The sequence below is a fragment of the Spermophilus citellus genome (genome assembly GCF_964194105.1).
Source record: "Spermophilus citellus genome assembly, chromosome: 16".
In the NCBI taxonomy this organism is placed as follows: Eukaryota; Metazoa; Chordata; class Mammalia; order Rodentia; family Sciuridae; genus Spermophilus; species Spermophilus citellus.
The window spans coordinates 43,623,486-43,644,694 of record NC_138196.1 but is presented as its reverse complement, the minus strand read 5'-3'; the positions used below and the strand labels follow the sequence as shown (position 1 = coordinate 43,644,694).

The 21,209-nt window shown below is 33.1% G+C and overlaps 1 protein-coding gene and 1 pseudogene across 3 annotated transcripts in view; both read left to right on the top strand.

Moving 5' to 3' along the window:
• Positions 1 to 21,209, top strand: part of SGCZ (sarcoglycan zeta) — a gene marked incomplete at both ends in the record, with an annotated part of 453,998 nt that overhangs the window by 361,236 nt on the left and 71,553 nt on the right. The gene's annotated exons all lie outside the window — the stretch shown is intronic.
• Positions 19,313 to 20,002, top strand: LOC308635209 (tubulin beta-5 chain-like; annotated as a pseudogene). The gene has a single exon. The product of its transcript is annotated as a tubulin beta-5 chain-like (transcript).

Sequence of the window (21,209 nt, the reverse complement as noted above, 5' to 3'; positions counted from 1 at the left end):
ACAATAACAGACACAACTCCTGATTTGCTTGCCCCTACTGTGTGTTTCAATGGCACTAATTTATCCTGTCATAAAACAAATTCTGCTGTATGAACTGATTCTCCATCCATTTCCCTCCCCAAACTGTATGATTCTTGAGAATAAAGACCATGTTCAATTTGCCAACCTCTTTGTGGTGCTCATTTTGGATGACCTTCAATCATCTCTATTCCTCTTGAGTTGAACAGTTCCATGGTAACAATTTGGATATTGTCATCACAGAAAATACTCAAACTTGGGCACTCTAATATCAGCTATCTAATTCTCAAATCAAGTCCTCCTATTGTTATAGTCATTTCACTTTATCTCAATATTGCTGCCAAAACAAAGTGTCTTAGATAAAATTGAGATGTGCATCAAACAGATTCTAGGAAAATAGAAACTTATTTGCACATGAACCAAAAGATTTGTGTAAGATCATGTGAGTCATACATTATTTATAGGAAAGTCAAGAGGAATAGTTTTGTGTTAGGTACTAAAAAATGGAAACATTCTACATTAACCAAAGTAAGTGGTTAGTTCATCTGTGATTCCAATAAAATTACTCATTTATGAACCAAGTTCAAAAAGCCCTTCCAATTCTTGTTGGTGTTTCAATTTGTTTTGTTATCAAATAATATATTTTAAATAAATTCTTGCTGATTTCTCCTTAATCAAGTCAAATAAACATAAATATATCATTTGCTGATACTAAAGTTTCAGAAAAATGCTTTTTTTCCCTTCTACCTTAAAATGTGTCAGGATGTATATTTGTGGGAAGAAAGAAGGCAAGTTTGTAAACACAAAAATTTTGGAAGTCAGGATAACTCCTGTACTAGAGTAAAGCTGCACAATTACCAGCAGGTCTTTAAGTCTTTCATAAAGTATCTTGAAAGAAGAAAATTCTTAAACAAATATTTGCAGGTATTCTCACACCAACCTAATAATATAAGAAGATGTATTTCATGAATCTCTCTTTCATCAATGTGGAATATAAAATTTTTTGCCTATTCTGGATGTTTTCTTGAACTTCTTCCTTTGTGAAACCCAATGAAAAACTAGCCAGGATTGACCTGTTGTTTTGTATGGCTGCGGCAGCAAATTACCACAAACTTGGTGTCTTAAACTCACTAAAAAATTATTTATGCAGTTCTAAGAGTCAAGAGCTCTAAACAGGTATCACTGGGCTAAAATTAAAATGTTAGCAAGTTTCTGATCTCTGTGTACCAAAGGAGATAATCTGTTTTTATTTTCCTACTCTCCCAGTTTCTAAAGGTTGCCCTTATTCCTTGGCTTGTGGCCCCCTTCCATCTTCAAAGCCTGCGATCCAGTTGAGTCTTTATCACATTATCTCTCTCTAATACTGATTCTTCTCTAGCCTTCTTCTTCAAATTCCATGGACTATTCTGATTAAATTGAGATAATCCAGGATAATGTCCCTATTTTAGGTTCTACTAATTAAGAATCATAAATCCATCTGCAATCCTTGCAGCAGAACATATTCACGAATTCTGAGGATTAGGATGTGGGTGCCTTTCAGAGAGAACATTATTCTTCCTACTATAGTTGGGTTCATTCCAATGTATGTGTGACATATATTTTAATCTTTGAAAAAAATAGCAAGATAGTACTCCTTTTTCAAAGGACAGACTTAATAATCCCTTTCAATAAGATCACGCTAGTCATAGTAGTCAAAGAGGGATTGCAAAGTAGGTGCAAATTTAACTGTATAAGAACATTTTAAACTGCTTTTATTTTTCCAAAGTGGCAGTATTGATTTGCCAGAATGATTTTGCATTTCCAGCGCCAATATGAACATTTCTACTTTCTGTACATCAACAAGAGAAATTGTCATTTCATTGTGCTTTTTAAAATTTTGCCAATCTAATGTGTATGTAATATTTTTATTCACACTTTCTTAATGATTAATGAGGATCTTTTCATGCACTCATTTTCCACTTATATATCTTCTTTTATAAAATATCTGTTTCCTAGTATAGGATATTTCGTTTGTGATTTTTCTTTTATTATTGAAATTCGAGAATATTTTTAATATATTTTGAAACTAAGTCTATTTTCAAATATGTGTTTTACAAATATTTTCTCCTTGTCTGTGGCTTGTCTTTTCATTCCTTTAAGTGCATTTTAATGGGCATTGATTTTTAATTTTTTATCAAGTGTGAATTTATTTATATTTAAATTGATTGCATTTTAGATACAATTTTTAAAAATTATGTCTTGTTCAAGGTCACAGAGATAGTCTTCTGTATTCTACTCCAAGAGTTTATAGTTTCTACTTCATTTGACTTAATTTTCATAGGTTTCAGCACTTATTGTTGAAAGCTCTCCATTAAATTTCATTGGCATCGGTGACAAAAGTCATTGATTTTGTATCCGTGGGCCTATTTCTGGACTCTCTTGTTGCCTTAGTTTATTGGTCCATCCTTTTATAAAATATGCACTTCCATAACTCTTATAATAAATTATGTGATATTCCATGATGAACTGAGCTGGTTCTTCATGAAGATAGTTCAGGTTACTTTAGAGTATTTGAATTTTCATTAAAAATGTAGAATTAGTTTGTAACTCTCTACAAAACTCTGGTAGGGGTTTTATTGGGATATATACATTGAATATATATATTAAATATATTGAAAATATAAATTAATACTTTTGGGGAAAAATGTTGTCTTTCCATAAATAATGAATACAGAGAATATCACCACTTATTTAGGTCTGTGATTATCTTCTTGGTAATGTGAAATTTTCAGCATGCACAACTTGCACATGTTTAGTAAGAATTAAGCATAAATAATTAATTTATTATGGTTCTAAGATAAATATAAATATTGAGTTTAATATAAATATTCAAAAATTTTTTAAATGTTTAAAACTGCAGCAATGTCACTTTATACAATTCTGATATGGGTAATTTGTCTCTTCATTTTCTTCCTCATAATCTTAGTTAGATATTTATCAATTTTATTTATTTATTGAAAAACAGCTTTTGGTTTCATTGATATTCTATCTATTTTCATCTTTTCCATTTCATTGGTTTCTACTTGATCTTTATTCTCTCCTTTTGCTTCAAAAGAAGCAAAGTAATGATCCTTTTGCTTCTTTGGATTCAATTTGCTCTTCTTGTTTCTGAAAATGAAAACAGAGGTCATGAATTTTGGGTTTTTCGCTTTTCTTAAATAGATACTTAGTGCTGTAAGTTTACACTTAAATGCAACTTTCATTTTATTCAGCAAATTCTTAGGCATTTTGTGAGAAACGTGTTCACCTGTCCAAGCCTAAAGAATAGACTAAAAAACATAAGGAACAGCAAAAAGCAAGGCTTTAATGATGGTCTTTAAGATTGGGTGCCTAGTGGTCAAGTACCCCAAGTTGGATACAACAGGTTTTTGTTTCCTAGAGCATGAGAGTTCTCCCCCAGTTCACAATCTTACCCAATGTCACCTAGATTTTACTGTCTGCTCCTGGGTTATTTTTGTTTAATAGTAGCCTTTTATTTGACATTGAAAAATTAGAAGCACCTACATTAAATTCTAGAACAAAAAATATTTTTACAGCACATTGAATTAGACCCACTTGAATCAAATGTATGAAAGATGATATGTCATGAGATATATAATGTTTTGAACAACCAATAAAAAAAAGAAAACCATTAAAAAATGCTCCTGGGTTATTTAAAGAAGTATATCTTTAGTCATTCCCACCTCCCTTTATTTTCTTGTGGCCAGAGAGTCCCCTTTGGATTGAATGCATTTTAGCTTGTACCCTGTTGGCCCCTTTCTTCTCACCTTCTGTTTGTCAAGGAGTTTTGAATTTTTACACTCTGGTGTTAACTGCTGTAACTTTTCATTCTGCTCTCCCTTTCAGCTACCTTTCTTACATCCCAAGTCATTTTAAATTTAAAGTAAAATACCATATTTGAAAATGGACCATCAGGATTTTCTATTTTTCACATTTTTCATTAAGTTCTAAATACATTCTAATTTTTCTTTTTAGTTCTCCTTTAATCCCTAGGTTACACAGATGATCCTTGACTTATGATGGGTTGTATTCTGACAAACACATCATAAATTTAAAACTCTTAAATCAAATATTAAAATCTAATCTACCAAACATCATAGTCTAGCAAAGCTTTTGCACAATTATGGTTGTATAATTGGGCATTGTGGCTCTTTACCACTGCCCAACAATACAAGAAGATATAGTACTAAAAATTGCTTGTCCGGTACAACATAGGAATTTAAAATAGAGTTTCTGTTTAATGTATATTACTTTCACATTTTCAATGCTAATTATAGCATTGAAAATTTATGAGTCAAACCATCAGAAATTGGGAACTATCTCTATAGAAGTGTTTGATTTTGCTTCCAAATATTTCGAATTTTTTAGATATTTTTTCCTTCTCATAATTTATATTTCATTGTTAGGACATAATTTGTATGACTTGGAATTTTCTAAGTTTACTGAGAATGTGGACTAAAATACATTTTAACCTGGAAAATGTTACAAACACACTTGAAAAAATACTGAATTCTGTTTTTTTGGGTAGTATCTAATCTAACATCTCCTTCCTCATTTGGGAACTACTTGTTATATTTATTACTGGGAGACAGTGTTTGAATTCTCTAACTATAATTTTACATTTCCTTCATTCAGTTATATAAGCTCATCCTTCTTGTGTCTTGTAGTTCTGCCACCAATTGTATAAAATTTTTATGATTCTTTTGTCCTATAGGTGAACTGATGCTTTTATCATTATCAAATGTCCTTCTTGATCTCTGATAACATATTTTGCCTTAAAATGACTTTATTTAATATTGAACAAACTTTCTGTTTTAGTTTGACTAGAGTTAGAATGGCATATCTTTTTCTTTGTTTTTTTTCTTTTAAATCATTTGTGTATGTTTGTGTAGAATAAATCATTTGTAGTTAAGTTATAGTTGGGTCTTGCTTTTCAATCAGTCTTCCATTCTTCCCTTTGAATTGGAATGTTTAACTTATTTATATTCAATTGATGAGAACAGGTTTAAATCTGTCATTTGCTATTTGTTTTCTATTTATTCCCTTCTTAGTTTTAATTTTATTACTTTTCTGTCTTTGTATTGAATATTTTATGGATTCCATTTTACCATCTCATTGGCTTGTTTGTTTTGTTGTTTTATTGGTTGATTTAATGTTCATAATATGAATATTCAGCTCATTAGTCTACCTTCAAATTATATTATTCTACTTCAACCCCACAATAATTTACTTTCATTTCCCACTGTTTTTAATATCTGCAGTGTTACATTTAATGGACAATTACAAATTCCACATGCATTGTTTATTTATTTAAATACTTATCTTTTATATAGACTAAATAATAATAAACTATATTTGCCCTTATAGATGCTATTACCCTTTCTCCATTACATCAGCGCATATTTCCATCTGGTATCTTTGACTTCTCCCTGAAAACACTCCGTTTATCATTCCCTATAGTGCAAATGGTTGCTGATAAACTCCTCAGTTCTCTTGTATCTACAGCAATCTTTCTTAATTTTTTTCTTGAAATGTATTTTCATTACACAATTCCAGGGTTATTTTTTTTATCTTGATCTGGTTGTTGAGTCTAAAGATATTGCTCTTCTTACATATCCCTTGTATTGTTTCCAGCAAGAAAAGCTGTCCTTCTTATCCTTGTTATCTTCTATATAAAAGTGTCTTTTAATTACAACTGCTTTTAAAAGTTTACTTCATCTGTATTTTTAAGCAATTTTATATTATGTTTAACTTGTTTAAATTTATTGTCTTTTTTTACTATTTCTTGGGTTTTTTTGAAATGTGGGTTTCTAATTTTCACCATATAAGGAAAAATTATCAATTCTATTACAAGTATTTTTCTGCCCTCAGTCCTCTTCCTCTACTTCTTCATGGATTCCAAATATATGAAGCCATATGATGTTTCAAAAATCACTTATAATCTCATTTTTAATTCCTTTTTTCTTTACATTATGGACTTAGTTCATTTGATTTTTTTCTGCAATATATAATCTGCTGTTAATTCTATTTAATGTATTTTAAATTTTATTGTAGATTTATATTTCTAGAAGTTTCATTTGGTTCTTTATTTTATACAATGCTCTTATATTTCAGCATAAGAAGTGTCTTAATGTCCATTTCTGTATATTAGAGCATTTGTATGAATCTTATCAATTCTGGGTCACTTTTGATTGACAATTATTTTCATTATGGTTCATAGTTGTTTTTTTTTTCTTGCTTCTTTTCCTCCCTAAAAATATTTGGATGTTTTATGAGAAGCTTGGCAAATTTTTTGGTCCTAGATATTTTTGGACTTCTATAAATATTCTTAAACTTCATTAGGTTACAATTAAGTTAATTGAAAGTAGATTGACCCATCGGATCCTAAACTTGAAGGTCCTTTGATAGATCTGTGACTTAGCTAGGTCAAGAGCTAATAATACCTTATTATGAATTTTCACTTACATGTTAAATGAATTCTATATCAAAGCCTCCTTAATTGCAAATTTATTATACTTTTCAAATCTTGCAGGCTCTACTCCATGATTTATTAAATTAGTATATGCAGTAATGATATTATTCACCTGGTATGATTCTGATTCTTATATATGAGTCTGCTTCATTTTCAGATGTAAGGTATCTTGGAAATCATATTTTAATATATTTTATTTTTCATCATTGTTTCAGGTGAGATGGTAAATTGAATCTCAAATATTTCATGTTGTCTTGAAGGGGAAATACTTCTTTATGATTTTGATCATGAATTTCTTGTCATTCCCAGCCATGTCAGTGTCTTCCTTGAACTTAAGAATCCAAAACATAACTGAACACTCCAGTAAAATACAAATAGAATGTATGAGGCTTTCATTCTAAATTCTTTAAATAACTCTTATTAATTCAAACTAAGGTTTTATATATATAATAGTAGCATCACAGTATTAAATCTTTCATAACATGAAGAGGAATGATCTTACTTTGGTTATCTTTTTAATTAATATCAACAATCAGCCATCAAAAAATGCTGAGAATAAAACACAATAATCCAGACAGATACAATTTAATCAGTTCAGTATTCAAGGTGATCATTTTTTTGCTTGTCAGCCCTGCATTTCTTTTTAAACATAACAAATAATATTTATTTCTTAAATTCATCAGATATAGTTTTCCAATAAATAATTCTTTTTCACAAATAGTAATAAGTCTCCTCCATTATAATCTATTTTTGTGTACTTTTCAAAGAATGTCTGTATTTCTATGTAAAATATATCATATGTGTTTGTCTCAATATTTTTTATAAAAAAAAACAAACTAGTGACCTATCATGCTGAAGATCCTTCAGAATTCTGGTTGTGTTATGAATTTCTCCCTCCAATTTCCTTGTTATATGAAAATTTAATTAACATTATATTGATGAATTTATGTAAATTAATCATAAAACATGTTTTAGATACATATTTCCCAGCTTATCAGAGTAATCTTATACAAAAGTAAACTAAACACATGCTGAACTACACAAAAACTAGACAAGTTGGGATACCTGATTATTATTTCCTCTTATCCATTCACATTATCACAAACTTAAAGGAAATTTAAAAGTGGAGTAAACTGTTACATGAAATCAATAGATAATGTTTAAAAAATGGTGCATTTTAAGAAAAGTGGAGATAGTGACTTCTCTCATCTCCGTGTTTTGAGTTTTCAGTCAGTGCACAGTACACTTTCAAGGAGTAGAGCACCTATTCTTTCATGTTCTATTAAATTCTTTCAGGTTTCTCTCCAGGATAACTTAATTTTGAAAATGAAAATTATGTTCTGAATTCAAATGTATACTCCATGATATTTATCTACTATTCTTTGTTACAGAAGGTTATATCTTGTGCTGGAATGACATTAAGATAATCTTGAGCTGGACACAGTGGCTCAGGAGGCTGAGACAAGAGGATCATGAGTTCAAAGCCATCCTCAGCAATGGCGAGGCACTAAGTAACTCAGTGACACCCTGTCTCTAAATAAAATAAAAAATAGGGCTGAGGATACTCACTGGACAAGTGTCCCTGGGTTCAATCCCTGGTATAAAAAAAAGTAATATTGAGAAACCACTTCACTATCATCAATTTCATCTTTTTCTAATTACTGAAGATTAAGGCTAGGAAAGAAGACATGCAGAATCAGTGAAATAACTAATAGCATTAGGCATAGTCTTGGTTAGAATTTTTTGGAACGAAAGCTCAAATATATGGAATTTGTTCACAATTATTTTACTAGTAAATTTTACAAAAGAATTCTGGGAATTAACAAAGCCTTTAAGTATCTGAATTTGATGCTGCTTTTCTAAATTATATGTAGTATAGAATAAAAAGAAATATTAGAGCCTGGCAGGGTGGTGCAAGCCTGTAATCCCAGCGGCTCAGGAGGCTGAGGCAGGAGTATCTTGGGTTCAAAGCCACCCTCAGCAAAAGTGAGGCATGAAGCAATTCAATGAGACCCTGTCTCTAAATAAAATACAAAATAGGGCTGGGGATATGGCTCAGTAGCTGAGTGCCTCTGAGTTCAATCCCCAGTAGTGAAAAAAAAAAGAAAAAGAAACGAAATATTAGAGATGTAGTTATAAAAATAGTGCCTAACAATATAAAAGTATGTTTAGTTTATGAAAAAGAAACTTAAATTGGATAAGAATGTTTGATGGTTATTACCAAGCAATTACAATTGGCAGTGCATATGTATTTGGGTGAAAATGGGAGTTCAAAACACAATTTGAGTCAAATGTATGAAAGATGACATATCATGAGCTATGTAATGCTTTAAATAATCAATAAAAAAATACAATTAAAATGCAATAATTATGAATGTAGCAATTTGCTAAATGCAAATAGAACTTTTGTGTGTGTGTGTGTGAGGTACTGGGAATTGAACCCAGGGTCTCACACATGTTAGGCAAGGACTGCACCATTGACCTACATTGACAAACCCTATAAAGCACCAACCAAAAATAAATAAATAAGCTGGGTGTGGTGGCACCCACTTGTAATCCCAGAGGCTCCAGAGGATAAGTGAGAGAGGACCATCACAAGTTCAAGGACAGCCTCAGCAAATGAGTAAGGCCCTATGCAACTGAATAAGACTCTGTGTCAAAATAAAATATAGAAAGATCTGAAAATGTAGTTCAATGATAAATTTTCTCTGGGTTAAATCCCCTGTACCAAAAATAAATAAATAAGAATATAAATTGAACCAGTAAAGGAGAATGGGGAAGAGGAGGAGGAGGGAAAGCAGTGTGACAGGGACTGTCACATGTATGGACATGTCACAGGTATGTATGACAAGTCACAGAACAAGTCACATGTATGTATGATTTTGTAAAAATGAACCAAACTATTATGTAGAACTATAATGCACTAATGAGAGAAAAAAATACAAACATAACAAAATAATTTCTTGTTTTTATTGTAAAGCATTATCTACCCAGAAATTTCTGGAAAAAAAATGTTTCTACTTGTATGACTTAATATCTGGATTTGATATAAAAGTCATTGACTTAGTGTGCTTTTGTATAGGTAATAGAAATTTTGTGTTTTTATACAAATGTTGTGTTTTTATACAAAGTATAACAAAGGTGTACTCAGGGGTCTTTATTTCTGTTAGCTTTCTTCTATTTTAATTATAGGCAAAGAGATCAGAATTAGATAAAATAGCAGGACTAAGATTAAGAAGAGGATGCTATATAATATGGAATACAGGCATTACTAGCAAAATAACCATAAGAGAAATGCAGCTGAAACTTGACTTTGGAGTTTGTGGAGTCTGAAATCTGATCAAGATTAATTTCCAAATGTCAAGCACTTGCATGATGTCGCAAACATTATGAGAGCTCACTCCTTATAACAATTGCTACCCTTTTCTTTTAATAATGGAATCTTAAATTCTAGCTGGGCATATCACTGTTTAGTTCAAAACCACAGTTTGCTCTCAAATCCAGGTGTACTCAACTTCTAAGTAGTGACATAAAAGTTGAAATGATGATTACAATTCCAAATGATGTCATAAAACAAAAACAGAATAGAGACTTCTCAACAGAACACATACAAATAACAAATACATGACTTAAAAAATTATCACTAATAATTAGGTCAATGATTAAGATAACAATGACATATCACTTCAGACCTGTCAGAACAACTGGTACAAAAGGATGAAAGGAAAAATATTGGCAGAAAATAGAGAAAGGGAAACTCTTGTATATTATTGATGGAAATGTGAACCAGTATACTTACTGTAACAAATTACATGGATGTTATGCAGAAAGCTAAAAATAGAATTACCATATGATCTATATATCTCAGTTTTACACACACACACACACACACACACACACACACACACACAGATGGACTTGAAATCCACATGTCAAAGAGATACTGCATTCTATTTTAATTGAAGCATTATTTACAAGAGCCAAGATATAGAATCAACCTAAGTGTTCATCAATGGATGAATGGATAAAGAATTTGTGTCTCACACACAAATACATGCACACCCCATAACAGAGTCCTATTCAACCTTTAAAAAGAAGGAAATTGTGGCATTAGAGACAATGTGGGTGAACCTGGATGACATTAATTCCATTAAGTGACACTACCTTAAGCCAGGTACAGAAAGACAAAAATTGCATGTTATCACTTATTTAAAACAATAAAAAATCAAAAACAGAAAGTAAATGGGAGGATGGGGTTGGGAAAATAGGAAGATGTTGGTCAAAGGGTACAATGTTGTGATTAAATTATAACCATTAAAAATAAATTCAAAAGAAAAATAAAAAAGATACCTGTCCTCTATTCTGCCTACCTGGTGTCTGCTATCAGGAATGTGATAGCAACACTACCTTGGTTTCCAGGGTAGGAGCTACAACTTGAGAGTAGCAGAGTAACAGTAGGGAAGAGATCTTCTCTCCAACACCCCCATGCTCCCATTCTAATTGTGAATCATACACCAAATATGAACCTGAAAAAGAAACACCCAATGAGTATCCTGATATGCAAGAATATACAGATCAAACTTTTTAGAAATATATTTCAGCTCTGAGATATCTACATTTCATATCTGCAATAAATAGGAATAAAAAATATTTTTGAATTTTCATTTCAATTTTTAAGTATCCTAATTATATTCTATTCAATCTCATCATCACATTATTTACATCCACTGAGCATCAAACAGTTAGTTTTAGGGACAGACAGGTAGAGGCAGATGACTGAGGGAAGTTAATCTGTTATTTAAAATGTTGTACCATTTAACTTCAGTACTTTCTTCTTCACCTTTAGCTGAATAAACTGACAAACATTGTTATAAATCAAAAAATATCCTTGGGAGCAAAAAGTTTATTAAAAATTGTATTAAAAATTGATATATATTTCAAAGAACATAATTTTATATTTTACTTAAATGTACTAAGAAAACCATATTTAATATTCAAGTATTGTGAGACATTACATAATGTAATCAGAAGATTCTTTCTTAAAGCAGAGGAATTTTAAATATTAGGGAACCAAGAAGACATTGTGGGTAAGGATATAGTATTCAATAAATGGTGATGGGAAGACTGGAAAACCATGTTCAAAAGAATGAAATTGGTTGCTCACATCATAAGGTTTTCACAAAATCAAAATGAATCAAAAACTACCCCTAAATCCAGAAATTATACCACTTTGAGGAAAAAAAATAGAGGAATGATTGCTTGACATTGGTCTTGATGATAAATGTTTGTAGGTACACCAAAAGCACAGGTGGCAAAAGCAAATATAAATAAGAAGGATTATACTGAACTTAAAAGACTCTATAGGTCAAAGAAAACAATAAAAAAAATGAATGGCCTGTATAATAGAAGAAAACACTTGTGTACCATGTATCTGATAAAAAGATATATCCAAAATATATAAAGAACTCACACAGTTCAATAGCAAAATATCTAATAACTTGATAAAACATCAACAAAAAACATGGAATAGGCATTTCTCCAGTTGTCCAAAGAAGACATAAAAGTCACTAACGGATATGTGAAAAGGTTCTCAACATCACTAATCCTCAGGGAAATGTAAATCAAAACTACAATGAGATATCACCTCACACTAGTCAGAATGAATATTATCATAAAGCAAACAAATAACAAGTGTTGGAGAGAGTATGGAAAAGAGAAAATCCTTTCTACAGAATTCACGGAAATGTCAATTGGTGCAGCCATTATAGGAAACAGGATAGAAGTGTCTTAAGAAATTAAAACTAGAACTATCATATAAGATAGAAGTCTCTCTGGGGTTTTTAGCCAAAGGAAATGAAATTACCCCCTGGTAAAAATATCAGCCCTCAAGTGTTCATTGCAGCATTATTCACAATAGTCAAAATATGTAAATAACCCAAGTATTCATTTGACAGATAATGAACAAGAAGGTTACACAATGGAACATTCATCTTTTAAAATAAGTTGAATTTTCCATTTGTGATGACATGGATAGACCTAGAGGATATTATATTAATTGAAATAAACTTGTGAAACCAGCAGTCACATTTTCTATTAGGAATGCTTCTTGATCATCTCTAATAAGTTAGGAATTGTTTAATCACTGAAGATGCACAGATCAATTGGATAGATATCATTCCTGGAATTAATCAGGTTGGGGGGAGTCTATACTTTAGTGAGGTATCCAGAAATCAACTGAGCATACAAAGATGATAAAATGAAAAGTAAAGCAGATAAAAGTGGAAAACAAAATGGTAATCATGGGATTTAGATAATACTGTCAGATAAGGCCCCAATAAGCAAAGGGTAGAGGGGTCGGAAAGTACACTGGCTGGGGAGAATTCTTGGAGGTAGCTCATTTTAGACAGCTAACAAAAGCCGTGAAAAACACACAAAGATCTAGCTACAGAGCATGTCATGAAGAGGGAATAGAGAGTGCAGAAGCCTATGATTTTTAGAAATGGTAAAAGAACCATCATGATTAAGCAGAAATTGAGAAGAGAACTGGAAGAGATGCAAAAACTAGACGGGGTCTTGCAGACCATGTGGAAAACAGCATGTTTTCTAAATATTTCATTCATCTATTGAAGGGAGTAGGAAAATCATGTGGTCTGATTTTCATTTTAAAAAAATGTGTTTCTTGCTTCTATGTGAAGAATATACACGGGGATTCAGGACAACAGGAGTGAAAGCCAGTGAGAATGGTAGTTCAGCAGTCCAGCTTAGAGATGATAGTGACGTTAACAAAGAAGACACAGGTTTTCCATTTTTGTGTGAATCCTCTGTTTGCTTGTTCATCACTTAAAGTAGGATGCTCTTTCAGACCAAAAATTTGCATCAGGGTAAATTTTATAAGGGACTCTTTCTTAGTGGGTTTGATTAAGATTTTTAAAGAAGGAAGCATTAAATGCCAAGGTAATCAGTCCAAAGCATTTATTAAAGGGACTTAAATTCAGAGGACTGCAGAATTTTCACAATGAGAAGGAAGGAATAGAGATGTTCTACTCGAGTATGACCATGTCAAGAAGGTCAGATTATGCAGTATATAGGAGGGTTTAAGCCATTAGGCATAGGGCTGGGGCTAGTTTCTATGAGTTTAGCAAATAGTTTGATCTTGCAGTGTTTCCGAGAACAATCTAGACAACTTTATCAGTACCCAAGAACTTTTTTTTTTACATATACAAGTTTAATGTAATTGCTATGAAAAACCCCAGAAAGATTTTTTTCAAATGTACTTGTTCTAACCAGTTATACATGACAGCAGAATACTCTTTGATTCTTTGTATACAATTAGAGCAGAATTTTTCACTTCTATGGTTGTACTCAAAGTAGGATCAGACCATTCATGCAATCATGCATGTACCTAGGGTAATGATGTCCATCTCATTCCACCATCATTCCTACACACATGTCCCCTCCCCCACTCCCCTTTGCCCCATCCGAAGTTCCTCCACTTGCCACCCCCTCACTATGGATTAGCTTCCACTTATCAGAGAAAACATTCAGCCTTTGGATTTTGGGGATTGTTTTATTTTGTTTCACATGATATTCTCCAGTTCCATATGTTTACCTGCAAATGCCATAATTTTATTCTCTTTTATTGCTGAATAATACTCCATTGTGTGTATCTACCACAGTTTTTATCCATTCATCTGTTTAAGGGCATATAGGTTGGTTCCAAAGTGAGGCTACTGTGAATTGTACTGCTATGAACATTTTTTTAATGTTGCTGCATTACTGTAGTATGCTGATTTTAAGTCCTTTATGTATAGACCTAGGAGTGGGATAGCTGAGTCAAATGATAGTTTCATTCCAAGTTTTCTAAGGAATCTCCATACTGCTTTTCACATTGGCTGCACCAATTTGAGGTCCCACCAGCAATGTATGAGTGTGCCTTTTCCTTCACATCCTTGTCAAAACTTATTGTTGTCTGTATTCTTGATAACTGCTATTCCTGAGATTAAATCTTACAGTAGTTTTGATTTGCACTTCTCTAATTACTAGAGATGTCAAACATTTTTTCATATGCTTGTTGATCGACTGTGTATCTTATTCTGGAATGTGTCTGTTCAGCTCCTTAGCCAATTTATTGATTTTTTTGTGTGTGTATGTATGTTAAGTTTTTTAAGTTCTTTCTATATCCCTGAGTTTAGTGCTCTGAGGTGTGTATGGCAAAAATTTGCTCCCAGAATGTAGGCTCTCTCTTTACCTCATTGATTGTTTCTTTTGCTGAGAAGAGGCTTTTTAGTTTGAATCCATCCCATTTGTTGATTCTTTATTCTATTTATTGTGCTTTAGGAGTCTTGTTAAGGAAATCTGGACCTAATTCAACATGATTCATCATGTTGATTTGGGCTTACTTTTTCTTCTATGAGGCATAGGCTCACTGGTTTAATTCCTAGGTCCTTGATCCTCTTTGAGTTGAGTTTTGTGCATGGTGAGAGATAGGGGTTTATTTTCATTTTGCGGCATAAATATTTTCAGTTTTCCTAGCAACATTTGTTAAAGAGGATATAATTTATCCAGTGTGTGTTTTTGGTGCCATTGTCTATTATGAGATAACTGTATTTATGTGGGTTTGTCTCTGGGTCCTCTATTCTGTACCATTGGTCTACATGTCTATTTTGGTGCCAATCCCATGCGATTTTGGTTACTATAGCTTTGTAGTATAGTTTAAGTTTTGGTATTGTGATACCTCCTGCTTCACTCTTCTTGCTAAGGATTGCTTTAACTATTCTGGGTCTCTTATTTTTCCAAATAAATTTCATGGTTGTTTTTTTTTCTATTTCTATAAGGAATGACAATGAGATTTTAATTGGAATTGCATTGAATCTGTATAGCGCTTTGGGTAGTATCGCCATTTGACAACATTAATTTTGCCCATCCAAGAGTATGGGAGATCTTTCCATCTTCTAAACTCTTCTTTAATTTCTTTCTTTAGTGTTCTGTAGTTTTCATTGTAGAGGTCTTTCAACTCTTTTGTTATATTGGTTCCCAACTATTTTATTTTTTGAGGCTAATGTGAATGGGGTAGTTTTTCTAAATTCTCTTTCAAATAGAAATTCATTTGCTTTATGAGTATTAATTTTATATCCTGATACTTTATTGAATTCATGTATTAATTCTGGAAGTTTTCTGATGGAATTTTTTGGATCCTCTATAAATAGAATCATGTCATTGGCAAATAGTGATAGGTTTATTTCTTCTTTTTCCTCTTCATATCCCTTTAATTTCTTTTGTCTAATTTCTCTGGCTAGTGTTTCAAGAACCATATTAAATAGAAGTGGATAAAGAGGGCATGCCTGTCTTATTCCAGGTTTAGAGGGAATGCTTCCAATTTTCTCCATATAGAATGATGTTGGCCTTGGGTTTAGCATAGATAGCTTTTACAATGCTGAGGTATGTTCCTACTACCTCTAGATTTTCTAGTGTTTTGAACATGAAAGTTTGCAGTATTTTGTCAAAATCTTTCTTTGCATCAATTGATATAATTATATGATTTTTATCTTTAAGTCTATTGATGTGATGTATTGCATTATTGATTTCCGTATGTTTAAACTTGCATCCCTGGAATAAACCCCACTTATCATAGTGCACAATTTCTTAAATATGATTTTGCATGTGATTTGCCAGAATTTCATTGAATTTTTGCATCTATGTTTTTCATGGATATTGGTCTGAAATTTCTTTCCTTGATGTGTCTCTGATTTTAGTATCAGGAAGATAATAGCCTCATACAATAAGTTTGGAATCATAAAATACATGACAGGACATTACATGTCAAAATCCTAGAAAAAAAGAAACAAACAAACTCCAAAAGAAGTAGAAGACAGGAAATAATTAAAATCAGAGTTGAAACCAATGAAATTAAAACCAAAAAAAAATTTAAAAATTAACAAAACAAAAAGGTGTTTTAAAAAAATAAATAAAATTGACAAACCTTTAGCCACCCTAATGAAAAAAAAGGAGAGAGAAAACTCAAATTACTAAAATTTGTGGTAAAAAAAAATATCATGGCAGACACTATTGAAATACAGAAGACAATTAGAAACTATTTTGAACTTTTTCTTCTTTTAATTTTTTCATTAAAAACTAAATTTAATATAAAATTTTAATTATTTACTGTTATCTACTTCTTTTGGTGTTGGTTTGTTCCTCTTTTTCTAGGGTTCTGAGATGTAATGTCAGGTCATTTATTTGTTGACTTTTTCTTCATTTAATGAATGAGCTTATTACAGTGAACTACCTTCATAGTGTCCCAGAGATTTTAATATGTTGTATTGGAGTTCTCATTTACCTCTAAGAATTTTATTTCCTCCCTGATATCTTCTGTTATCCATGGGTCATTCAGTAGTGTATTATTTAGTCTCCAAGTTTGAAGTACCTTCTATTTTTTACTTTATCATTGATATCTAATTTCTTTCCATTATGGTCCAATAGAATGCTGGGTAGTATTTCTATTCTTTTGTATTTATGAAGATCTGCTTTATGACATAACAAGCATTCTATTTTGGAGAAAAATCCATATGCTACTGAGAAAAAGGTGTATTTGCTAGTTGATGAGTGGAATATTCTATATATGTCTGTTAAGTCTAAATTATTAATTTTTTATTGAGTTCTATAGTTACTTTGTTTAGTCTTTGATTAGAAAAGCTATTCAGTGGTGAGAGAGGTGTATTAAAGTCACACAGTATTGTTGTGTTGTAGTCTATTTGATTTTGGAAGTTCAATTTTGGGGTTTGTTTAATATACATAGATGCCCCAAACAATGGGGCATAGATATTTATGATTTTTATGTTTTATTGATTGCCTTAAGTGGTATGAAATGTCTTTCTTTATTTATTTTTTCTAACTTTGGTTTGAAGTTCACTTTGATAAGAGGATGAAAAACCCTGCTTGTTTATATGGTCCCTATCAGTGATACATTTTTAACATCCCTTCACTTTCTGTCTGTGGATGTCTTTTCCTGTGAGATGAGTCTTCTAAAGTAGTATATTGTTGGATCATTTTTTTAAAAATACAGTCTGCAGTCTGTGTCTTTTAATTGATGAGTTTAGACCATTCACATTTAGGGTTATTATTGAAATATGTTTTTTATTCCCGGTTATTTGGGTTCATTTTGGTTTTTAACTTGACTTGGTTTCTCCTTTGATTGGCCTTTCATTTAGTGTAGTTCCTCCCTTTGCAGATTTTCATTGTTGTTTTTAATTTCCTCCTCAGGGAATATTTTGCCAAGCATGTTCTGTAATGCAGGCTTTCTCATTGTAAATTCTTTTAACTTTTGTTTATCATGGTAAGTTTTTATTTCATCATCAACTCTGAAGCTTAATTTTGTTGGATATAAGATTCTTGGTTGGCATCCATTTTCTTTCAGGATCTCCTGCCCTTGAGGGTCTGGATTGAAAAATCTGCTGAGATCCCAATTTGTCTCCCCCTATATGTAATCTGATTCCTGTCTCTTGCAGCCTTTAAAATTCTATCCTTATTTTTTATGCTGAGCATTTTCATTATAATGTGCCTTGGTGTAAATCTGTGGTAATTTTGTACCTTTGGTGTTCTGTAAGCCTCTTGTATTTGATTTTCCGGTTCATTCTCCATGTTTGGGAAATTTTCTGATATTATTTAATTAAAGAAGTTATGCATTCCTTTGGTTTGAAATTCTGTACCTTACTCTATTTTGATAGATTTTAGTTTTTTTTTTTAATGTTCTCCCATAATTTTTGGATGTTCTGTTCATGGTTTCTGACAATCTTCACTGTGTGGTCAACTTTATTTTCCAGATTGTATGTTTGTTTTCATTGTCTGAGTTTCTGTCTTCCAAGTGAACTAGTCTGTTGGTGGTACTTTCTATTGAGTTTTTATTTGGTTTATTGTTTTATTCATTTCAAGGATTTCTGGGGTTTTTAAGTCTTTTTTTAAAAATCTCTTCTCTTTCTGAAGTTATCTTTTGCTACCTGTATTTTCTCTCTTATCTCTTTGTTTATGTGATCAATAGTTGCCTGTTTTTGCTCTCTTATCTCTTTGTTGGAGTGTTCAATTTTTGCCTGTATTTGCTCACTTTCATTCTTTATTTGCAGATCATTTTAATTATGTACATTCTGAACTCCTTCTGTGTCATTTCATCTACTGTTCTGTAAGTGGATTTTATTATTATAGTATGTTGGTTTCTTTGAGGTATTTTCCTCCCTGTTTTTTCATGTTGTCTATGTGTCTTCTTCTCTTGCAGTGTGGATCTGAAATATTGTAGATTCTACCTATAATGTCATTGTGTCCCTATGTTACAAATACTTTACCTTTAAAAGGGAGATCAATGTTTATAGCACCCAATGCAACTAATATGTAGCCCTAAATAAATAAGCTTCTATTAAGAAACTTAGTTTTTTCACTATAAACAAAAATTATCTTCTACCATATAGCCAAGATTTGCATAAGTGTTTACAGTTTCTAGTGGTGGACAGACGGCAGATAGAATGTGATGTTTATGAGGTAGGCTGTGAGAATATAGAGGTATTGAACTATAGCACAAGTGAAAGGGGAAACAAAAACATTGTTGGTTAGCAGGAGAAAAAAAAAAAAAGAGAGAGAAGCGAGAATCTTCCTAACTTCGCGTTTGAATCTCGCTGCACCATCCTCCCTGAACGTTCCTTCTCTCAGCTCCCGACCAGCACAGAAAACGAATTACATATTTTCTTGCCAGGAGCATACATTGGGGTGAGCAAAAATAAATTAAAATAAATTCTAGCCATGAGGGAAATCGTGCACATCCAGGCCGGTCAGGTGGCAACCAGATCGGTGCCAAGCTCTGGGAGGTGATCAGTGACGAACACGACATCGACCCCACCGGTACCTACTGTGGGGACAGTGACCTGCAGCTGGACCACATCTCCATGTATTACAATGAAATTACAGGTGGCAAATATGTTCCTCGTGCTATCCTGGTGGATCTAGAACCTGGGACTATGGACTCTGTTCACTCAGGTCCTTTTGACCAGATCTTCAGACCAGACAACTTTGTTTTTGGTCAGTCTGGCCAAGGGTCACTATACAGAAGGGGCTGAGCTGGTTGACTCAGTCCTGGATGTGGTACAGAAGGAGGCACACGCTGCTATTCTTGTTCTGAATGTGCAGAACAAGAATAGCAGCTACTTCGCGGAATGGATCCCCATCAATGTCAAGACGGCTGTCTGTGACATCCCACCTCATGGCCTCAAGATGGCAGTTACCTTCATTGTCAAGAGCACAGCCATACAGGAGCTCTTCAAGCCATCTCAGATGTTCTGCCGAAAGGCCTTCCTCGACTGGTACACAGGTGACAGTATGGACGAGATGGAGTTCACTGAGGCTGAGAGCAACATGAACGACCTTGTCTTCGAGTTCCAGCAGTACCAGGATGCCACCGCAGAAGAGGAAGAGGATTTCGTTGAGGAGGCCTAAGGTGGCTCCCCCATCACCTCGGGCTTCTCAGTTCCCCAGCCTCCGGCTGCCCCTTTCTTCAGAATTTGTGTTCACTGCTTTTTTTTTCTTCCTTTTTTATTTCCTTTTGGGAGGCATGCAGAACAGTGCCTGACCCCTAGTAGGTGCTCAATAAATATTGTTTCTTGAATGCCTCCTCTTTCCACTCTGGCAAACTTAAATTTATTCCATTCTGAATTACCCTGCATTTCTTTCTGGTACCTACTTTTCACATCTGTCCAGTTAACATCTTCTGTTTCCAAAATGATTCTCCAAAGAAGCGGGTTCTTGTACAGATCCCATTTAGAACTAGCCGGGTGCTTTCAGTGGCCACCATCCTAAGGCAAATTAGTATGAGGTAGAAGGTAGCAGCAGGTAGAAATCACTTGTGATGGAGATGGGATTTTTCATTTTAGGACATTTTTTTAAAGAGGGGAATCTTATGCTTTTACAGTCATTTTTAGGTATTTCCATGCTCCATCTCAGTTTCAGGAGAGGTGTTATCAGTATCATTTCCATTTGCAGCCTCCCTCTCAGCTGTCCCAAGTTGTGCTCTCCCTTTGGAGGAATCTGCCCCAGTCTGGGAGGTGTGAATCCTTCCTCTTTCTGCTTACTTCTCTCACAGTGCATTTCAAAAAGGAGAAGGCCAGCCTTGGTCCCTAAGCTTCCAGAATTGCCTTCCCCAACCCCCACCTTTTCACCCCCCCTCCAAAGAGTAATATGCCTGATATGTGGAAAGCTATGTACTACCCCCCACCTTTTCACCCCCCACAAAGAGTAATATGCCTGATATGTGGAAAGCTATGTACTACCACCTAAATGTGAGTCACTCTCCAGAGGAGGGGCAACAAAACCCTTTTAAAAAGAAAAATATCTCATTTCTTTTGCTATTGCTTTTTCCTTCCTACTGTTGATGTTGTCCTATCTTACACTTCAGATTTCTAATTTGTGTTGAACTTGCTGCTTTTTTTTCATATTGAAAAGATGACATTGCCCCAAGAGCCAAAAATAAATGGGAGTTGGGAAAAAAAGAGAGAGAGAGAGAGAGAGAAGCGACCCCATGCAAGGTTCCCTGCTGCCTCTGCAACAGGATAGTGACTGTTATTACACCTCGTAGGGATACCTCTGGTACAACCAGGTCCACAGGGACCCTGGTTACAGTCTTCCAGGTCCTGGTTCTTATTCCTAG